Source organism: Loxodonta africana, chromosome 11 (genome assembly GCF_030014295.1).
Source record: "Loxodonta africana isolate mLoxAfr1 chromosome 11, mLoxAfr1.hap2, whole genome shotgun sequence".
Classification (NCBI taxonomy): Eukaryota; Metazoa; Chordata; class Mammalia; order Proboscidea; family Elephantidae; genus Loxodonta; species Loxodonta africana.
Genome location: NC_087352.1, coordinates 47,611,041 through 47,619,627, shown reverse-complemented (window position 1 = coordinate 47,619,627; position 8,587 = coordinate 47,611,041). Strand labels below are relative to the sequence as shown.

Genomic DNA, 8,587 nt, shown 5'->3' with positions numbered 1-8,587 from the left:
AGCTTTTTTTTGTTATATGTAGCAATTTTGTAATTCATCACTGAAGTCTATAATAATTAACATTAAAATATAAACAATTTAAGCATAAAAAATTTGATGAGCAAAAATATATTCCAGGGAAGTAGAAATCCAAAGCCACTCACAAAACAGGTTTCCAAGTAGCTTATACCGGTACATTCCAGAGATAATGTGGGTTCTGTTCCAGACCACCGCAATAAAGCGAGGCACATGAATTTTTTTGTTTCCCAGTGCATATAAAAGTTTTTTTTTACACTTTACTGTAGTCTATTAAGTGTGCAATAGCATTATGTCTATAATTAAAAAAAAAACAATTAACATACATTAATTAAAAAATACCTTATTGCTAAAAATGCTAACCATCATCAAAGCCTTCAGCGAATCATAATCTTTTTGCGGGTGGAGGGTCTTGCCTCAATGTTGATGGCTGCTGACTGAGCAGGGTGGTGGCTGCTGAAGGCTGGGGTGGCTGTGGCAATTTCTTAAAATAAGACAACAATGAAGTTTGCTGCATCGATTGGCTTTTCCTTTCACGAAAGATTTCTCTGTAGCATACAACACTGTTTGATAGCATTTTACCCACAGCAGAACTTTAGAAATTGAAGTCAATACTCTGAAACTCTGCTGCTGCTTTATCAACAAAGTTTATGTAATATTCTAAATTCTTTGTTGTCATTTCAAGAATGTTCACAGCATCTTCACAAGGAGTAGATTTCATCTGAAGAAACCACTTTCTTTGCTCATCCATAGAAAGCACCTTCTCATTGGCTAAAATTTTATCATGAGTTGGGAGCAATTTAGGCACGTCTTTTTTCAGGCTCCACTTTTCTTTTTTTTTTATTGTGCTTTAAGTGAAAGTTTACAAATCAAGTCGGTTTCTCATACAAAAACTTAAACACACCTTCTATGTATTCCTAGTTGCTCTCCCATTAATGAGACAGCACACTCCTCCTCTCCACCCTGTATTCTCCTTGTCCATTCTGCCAGCTTCTGTCCCCCTCTGCCTTCTCATTTTGTCTCCAGACAGGAGCTGCCCACATAGTCTCATGTGTCTGCTTGATCCAAGAAGCTCACTCCTCACCAGTATCATTTTCTATCTTCTAGTCCAGTCCAATCCCTGTCTGTAGAGTTGGCTTTGGAAATGGTTCCTGTCTTGGGGTAATTGAAGGTCTGGGGACCATGAGCGCCAGGGTCCTTCTAGTCTCAGTCAGGCCATTAAGTCTGGTCTTCTTACGAGAATTTGGGGTCTGCATCCCACTGCTCTCCTGCTCCCTCAGGGGTTCTCTGTTGTGTTTCCTGTCAGGGCAGTCATTGGTTGTAGCAGGGCACCATCTAGTTCTTCTGGTCTCAGAATGATGCAGTCTCTGGTTAAATGGCCCCTTCTGTCTCTTGGGCTTATAATTACCTTGTATCTTTGGTGTTCTTCATTCTCCATTTGTGCAGATGACTTGAGACCAATCGATGCATCTTAGATGGCCAGTCGCTTGTGTTTAAGACCCCAGACACCACTCACCAAAGTGGGAAGCCTAATGTTATCTTAATACATTTTGTTATGCCAATTGACCTAGATGTTTCCTGAAACTATGGTCCCCGGACCCCAGTCCCTGCTACTCTGGCCTTTGAAGCATTTGGTTGTATTCAGGAAACTTCTTAGGTTTTGGTTTAGTCCAGTTGTACTGACCTTCTTTTGGTTTAGTCTAGCTGTGTGTTGTCTTTCCCTTCACCTAAAATATTTCACGTCTACTACGGGTTTTTTTTTTTTTTCATCTAATTAGTGAATAACCCTCTCCCTCCCTCCCCATCCTTGTAACCATCCAAGAATATTTTCTTCTGTGTTTATACTTTTTCTTAAATTCTTATAATAGTGGTCTCATACAGTATTTGTCCTTTTGCAATTGACTAATTTCACTCAGCATAATGCCTTCCGGATTTCCTCCTTGTTATGAGATGTTTGAGGGATTTGTTGTTGTTCTTAATTGTTACATAATATTCCTTTTTATGTGCATATACCATAATTTGTTTATCCATTCATCTGTTGATGGGGACCTCAGTTGCTTCCATCTTTTTGCTATTGTAAACAGTGCTGCAATGAACATGGTATTCATGTATTTATTTGTGTGACAGCTTTTGTTTCTTTAGGATATATTCCAAGGGGAAACCTTGGTGGTATAGTGGTTAAGAACTATGGCTGCTAACCAAAAGGTCAGCAGTTTGAATCCACCAGGTGCTCATTAGAAACCCTAAGGGGCAGTTCTACTCTGTCCTATAGGGTCGCTATGAGTCGGAATCGACTCGATGGCAGCGGGTTTGGTTTTTTTTCATTATATCCCAAGGAGCGGGATTGCTGGATCATGTGGCAGCTCTATTTCTAGCTTTTTAAGGAAGCGCCAAATTGATTTCCAAAGTGGTTGTACTGTTTTACATTCCCACCACAGCATATAAGTGTTTCAGTCTCTATACAACCTTCTCAACATTTATTATTTTGTGTTTTTTTGGATTAATGCCAGCCTCATTGGGGTGAGATGGTATCTTATTGTAGTTTTGATTTGCATTTCTCTAACAGCTAATGATCATGAACATTTCCTCATGTGCCTGTTAGCTGACTGAATATCTTCTTTGGTGAAGTGACTGTTCACAGCCTTTGCCCATTTTTTGATTGGGTCATTTGTCTTTTTGTGGTTGAGGTTTTGGAGTACCTTGTATATTAGAGATTATACCCAGATCAGATATGTCATAGCCAAAAATTTTTTCCTACTCTGTAGGTTGTCTTTTTTACTCTTTTGGTGAAGTCTTTTGATGAACATAAGTGTTTGATTTTTAGGAGCTCCCAGTTAGCTAGTTCTTTTATGGTGTTTGTGCATTGTTAGTTATGTTTTGTATTCTGTTTATACCATGTATTAGGCCTGCTAGTGTTGTCCCTATTTTTTCTCCCATGATCTTTATCATATTAGATTTTATATTTAGGTCTCTGATCCATTTTGAGTTAGTTTTTGTGGATGGTGTGAGGTGTGGGTCTTGTTTCATTTTTTTGCAGATGGATATCCACTTATGCCAGCACCATTTGTTAAAAAAGACTGTATTTTCCCTATTTAACTGACTTTGGGCCTTTGTCAAATATCAGCTGCTCATAGATGGATGAATTAAGTCTGGATTCTCAATTCTGTTCCATTGGTCTACGTATCTGTTGTTGTAGCAGTACCAGGCTGTTCTGACTACTGTGGCGATATAATATGTTCTAAAATCAGGTAGTGTGAGGCCTCCCACTTTGTTCTACTTTTTCAGTAATGCTTTACTTATCGGGGGCCTCTTTCCCTTCCATGTGAAGTTGGTGATTTGTTTCTCCATCTCATTAAAAAAATGTCATTGGAATTTGGATGAGGATTGCATTGTGTCTATAGATCTCTTTGGGTAGAATAGACATTTTTACAATGTTGAGTCTTCCTATCCATGAGCAAGGTATGTTTTTCCACTTATGTAGGTCTCTTATGATTTCTTGCAGTAGTGTCTTGTAGTGTTCTTTGTACAGGTCTTTTGTGTCTCTGGTTAGATATATTTCTAAGTATTTTATCTTCTTGCGGGCTATTGTAAATGGTATTGATTTGGTGATTTCTTCTTCAGCATTGTCTTTGTTGGTGTAGAGGAATCCAACTGTTTTTTTTTTTTCACTGATTAATTTTTTTTTTTAATTAACTTTTATTAAGCTTCAAGTGAACATTTATAAATCCAATCAGTCTGTCACATGTAAGTTTACATACATCTTACTCCCTTCTCCCACTTGCTCTCTCCCTATTGAGTCAGCCCTTTCAGTCTCTCGTTTCGTGACAATTTTGCCATCTTCCCTCTCTCTCTATCTTCCCATCCCCCCTCCAGTCAAGAGTTGCCAACACACTCTCAAGTGTCCACCTGATTTAATTAGCTCACTCTTCATCAGCATCTCTCTCCCTCCCGCTGACCAGTCCCTTTCATGTCTGATGAGTTGTCTTCGGGGATGGTTCCTGTCCTGTGCCAACAGAAGGTCTGGGGAGCATTGCCACCGGGATTCCTCTAGTCGCAGTCAGACCATTAAGTATGGTCTTTTTATGAGAATTTGGGGTCTGCATCCCACTGATCTCCTGCTCCCTCAGGAGTTCTCTGTTGTGCTCCCTGACAGGGCAGTCATCGATTGTGGCCGGGCACCAACTAGTTCTTCTGGTCTCAGAATGATGTAGGTCTCTGGTTCATGTGGCCCTTTCGTCTCTTGGGTTCTTAGTTGTCGTGTGACCTTGGTGTTCTTCATTTTCCTTTGCTCCAGGTGTGTTGAGACCAATTGATGCCTCTTAGATGACCGCTTGTTAGCATTTAGGACCCCAGATGCCACATTTCAAAGTGGGATGCAGAATGTTTTCATAATAGAATTATTTTGCCAATTGACTTAGAAGTCCCCTCAAACCATGTTCTCCAGACCCCCGCCCCTGCTCCGCTAACCTTTGAAGCATTCAGTTTATCCCAGAAACCTCTTTGCTTTTAGTCCAGTCCAATTGGGCTGACCTTCCTTGTATTGAGTGTTGTCTTTCCCTTCACCCAAAGCAGTTCTTATCTACTGATTAATCAATAAAAAACCCTCTCCCTCCCTCCCTCCCTCCCCCCTTCATAACCACAAAAGTATGTGTTCTTCTCAGTTTTTTCTATTTCTCAAGATCTTATAATAGTGGTCTTATACATATTTGTCCTTTTGCCTCTGACTCATTTCGCTCAGCATAATGCCTTCCAGATTCCTCCATGTTATGAAATGTTTCAGAGATTCGTCACTGTTCTTTATCGATGCGTAGTATTCCATTGTGTGAATATACCACAATTTATTTACCCATTCATCCGTTGACGGACATCTTGGTTGCTTCCAGCTTTTTGCTATTGTAAACAGAGCTGCAATAAACATGGCTGTGCATATATCTGTTTGTGTGAAGGCTGTTGTATCTCTAGGGTATATTCCGAGGAGTGGGATTTCTGGGTTGTATGGTAGTTCTATTTCTAACTGTTTAAGATAACGCCAGATAGATTTCCAAAGTGGTTGTACCATTTTACATTCCCACCAGCAGTGTATGAGAGTTCCAATATCTCCGCAGCCTCTCCAACATTTATTATTTTGTGTTTTTTGGATTAATGCCAGCCTAGTTGGTGTGAGATGGAATCTCATCGTAGTTTTAATTTGCATTTCTCTAATGGCTAATGATCGGGAGCATTTTCTCATGTGTCTGTTGGCTGCCTGAATATCTTCTTTAGTGAAATGTGTGTTCATATCCTTTGCCCACTTCTTGATTGGGTTGTTTGTCTTTTTGTGGTTGAGTTTTGACAGAATCATGTAGATTTTAGAGATCAGGCACTGGTCTGAGATGTCATAGCTGAAAATTCTTTCCCAGTCTGTAGGTGGTCTTTTCACTCTTTTGGTGAAGTCTTTAGATGAGCATAGGTGTTTGATTTTTAGGAGCTCCCAGTTATCTGGTTTCTCTTCATCATTTTTGGTAATGTTTTGTATTCTGTTTATGCCCTGTATTAGGGCTCCTAACGTTGTCCCTGTTTTTTCTTCCATGTTCTTTATCGTTTTAGTCTTTATGTTTAGGTCTTTGATCCACTTGGAGTTAGTTTTTGTGCATGGTGTGAGGTATGGATCCTGTTTCATTTTTTTGCAAATGGATATCCAGTTATGCCAGCACCATTTGTTGAAAAGACTATCTTTTCCCCAATTAACTGACACTGGTCCTTTGTCAAATATCAGCTGCTCATACATGGATGGATTTATATCTGGATTCTCAATTCTGTTCCATTGGTCTATGTGCCTGTTGTTGTACCAGTACCAGGCTGTTTTGACTACTGTAGCTGTATAATAGGTTCTGAAATCAGGTAGAGTGAGGCCTCCCACTTTCTTCTTCTTTTTCAGTAATGCTTTGCTTATCCGGGGGTTCTTTCCCTTCCATATGAAATTGGTGATTTGTTTCTCTATCCCCTTAAAATATGACATTGGAATTTGGATCGGAAGTGTGTTATATGTATAGATGGCTTTTGGTAGAATAGACATTTTTACTATGTTAAGTCTTCCTATCCATGAGCAGGGTATGTTTTTCCACTTAAGTATGTCCTTTTGAATTTCTTGTTGTAGAACTTTGTAGTTTTCTTTGTATAGGTCTTTTACATCCTTGGTAAGATTTATTCCTAAGTATTTTATCTTCTTGGGGGCTACTGTGAATGGTATTGATTTGGTTATTTCCTCTTCGGCGTTCTTTTTGTTGATGTAGAGGAATCCAAGTGATTTTTGTATGTTTATTTTATAACCTGAGACTCTGTCAAACTCTTCTATTAGTTTCAGTAGTTTTCTGGAGGATTCCTTAGGGTTTTCTGTGTGGAATCCAACCGGTTTTTGTATGTTTATCTTATATCCTGATACTCTGCTGAACTCTTCTACTAGTTTCTGTAGTTTTCTTGAGGATTCTTTAAGGTTTTCTGTGTATAACATCATGTCATCTGCAAATAGGGATACTTTTACTTCTTCCTTACCAATCTGGATGCCCTTTATTTCTTTATCTAGCCTAATTGCTCTGGCTAGGACCTCCAGTACAATGTTGAATAAGAGTGGTGATAAAGGTTCTCCTTGTTTGGTTCCTGTTCTCAAGGGGAATGCTTTCAGACTGTCCATTTAGAATGATGTTAGCTTGAGCTCCACTTATAATTCTGGTTCTCTTGTTATTTCCACCACATCTGCAGTTACTTCCTTCACTGAAGCCTTGAATCCTTCAGTCACCCATGAGGGTTGGAATCAACTTCTTCCAAGCTTCTGTTAATGTAGGTATATTTCTCTCCTCCCATGAATCACTAATGTTCTTAATGGCATCTAGAATGGTGAATCCTTTCCAGAAGGTTTTCAATATACTTTGTCCAGATCCATCAGTGGAATCACTATCTATGGCAGTTATAGCCTTATGAAATATATTTCTTAAATAATAAGACTTGAAAGTTGAAATTACTCCTTGATCCATGGGCTGGAGAACGAATGTTGTGTTAGCAGGCATGAAAACATTAATCTCCTTGTATATCTGCATCAGAGCTCTTGGGTAACCAGGTGCATTGTCAATGAGCAAGAATATTTGAAAAGGAATCTTTTTTTCTGAGCAGTAGGTCTCAACAATGGGCTTAAAATATTCAGCAAACCATGTTTTAAACAGATGTGCTGTCATCAAGGCTTTGTTTTTCCATTTACAGAGTACAGGCAGAGTAGATTTAGCATAATTCTTAAGGGCCCTAGGATTTTCGTGATGGTAAATGAGCATTGGCTTCAACTTAAAGTCACTAGCTGCATTAGCCCCTAACAAGAGAGTCAGTCTGTCCTTTGAAGCTTTAAAGCCAGCCACTGACATTTCCTGTCTATCTCTGAAAGTCCTAGATGGGATTTTCTTCCTATGTAAGGCTTTTTTGTCTACACTGAAAATCTGTTGTTTGCTGTAGCCACCTTCATCAATTATCTTAGCTAGATCTTCATGAAAATACTGGTAGCATAGTGGTTAAGAGCTACAGCTGCTAACCAAAAAGTCGGTAGTTCAAATCTAACAGGTGCTCCTTGGAAACTATAGGGGGCAGTTCTACTCCATCCTATAGGGCTGCTATGAGTTGGAATTGACTCAAAGGCAATGAGTTTGGTTTTTTCTTGGTTAGGTCTTCCGGATAACTCGCTGCAACTTCTACATCAGCACTTGCTTCGCCTTGTACTTTTATGTTACGGAGATGGCTTCTTTTCTTAAACCTTGTGAACCAACCTCTTCTACCTTCAAACTTTTCTTCTCCAGCTTCCTCACCTCTCTCAGCCTTCGTACAATTGAAGAGAGTCCTTGCTGTGGATTAGGCTTTGGCTTGAGGGAACATTGTGACTGGTTTGGTCTTCTATCCAAACCATTAAAACTTTGTCCATATCAGCAATAGGGCTGTTTCACTTTCTTGTCATTCATTTGTTCACTGGAGTAGCTCTTTTAATTTCCCTCAAGAATTTGTCCTTTGCATTCACAACGTTGCTAATGTTTGGCTCAAGAAGCCTAGATTTCGATGTGTCTTCCTCTCTAAGCTTACTCATTTCTAGCTTTTGATTTAAAGTGAGAGATGTGTGGCTCTTCCTATCACTTTAACGCTTGGAGGCCATTGTACAGTTATTAATTGGCCTAATTCCAACAGGGTCTCAAGGAATAGGGCGGCCCGAGGAAAGGGAGGGAGACAGGGAATGGCTGGTAGGTGGAGCAATTAGAACACACACAAGTTTTATTGAATAAGTTCGCTGTCTTATGTGGGTGCAGTTTGTGGCACTCTAAAACAATTACAATAGTAACATCAAAGATCACTGATCATAAAATAAAAAAAAAAGATATAATAATAATGAAAAAGTTTGAAATATTGTGAGAATTACCAAAACGTGACACTGAGACATGAAATGAGCACATGCTGTTGGAAAAATGGCGCCGATAGACTTGCTCCATACTGGGTTGTTAAAACTTTCAATAAAGCAAACGGCAATAAAATGAGGCATGGCTGTATTACATAGCATAGTATTATGTGT

General features: G+C 39.2%; 1 pseudogene; it reads right to left on the bottom strand.

Moving 5' to 3' along the window:
* Positions 1–400: 400 nt before the first annotated feature.
* LOC135232849 (tigger transposable element-derived protein 1-like) lies at positions 401–8,383 on the bottom strand (annotated as a pseudogene).
* Positions 8,384–8,587: the final 204 nt, after the last annotated feature.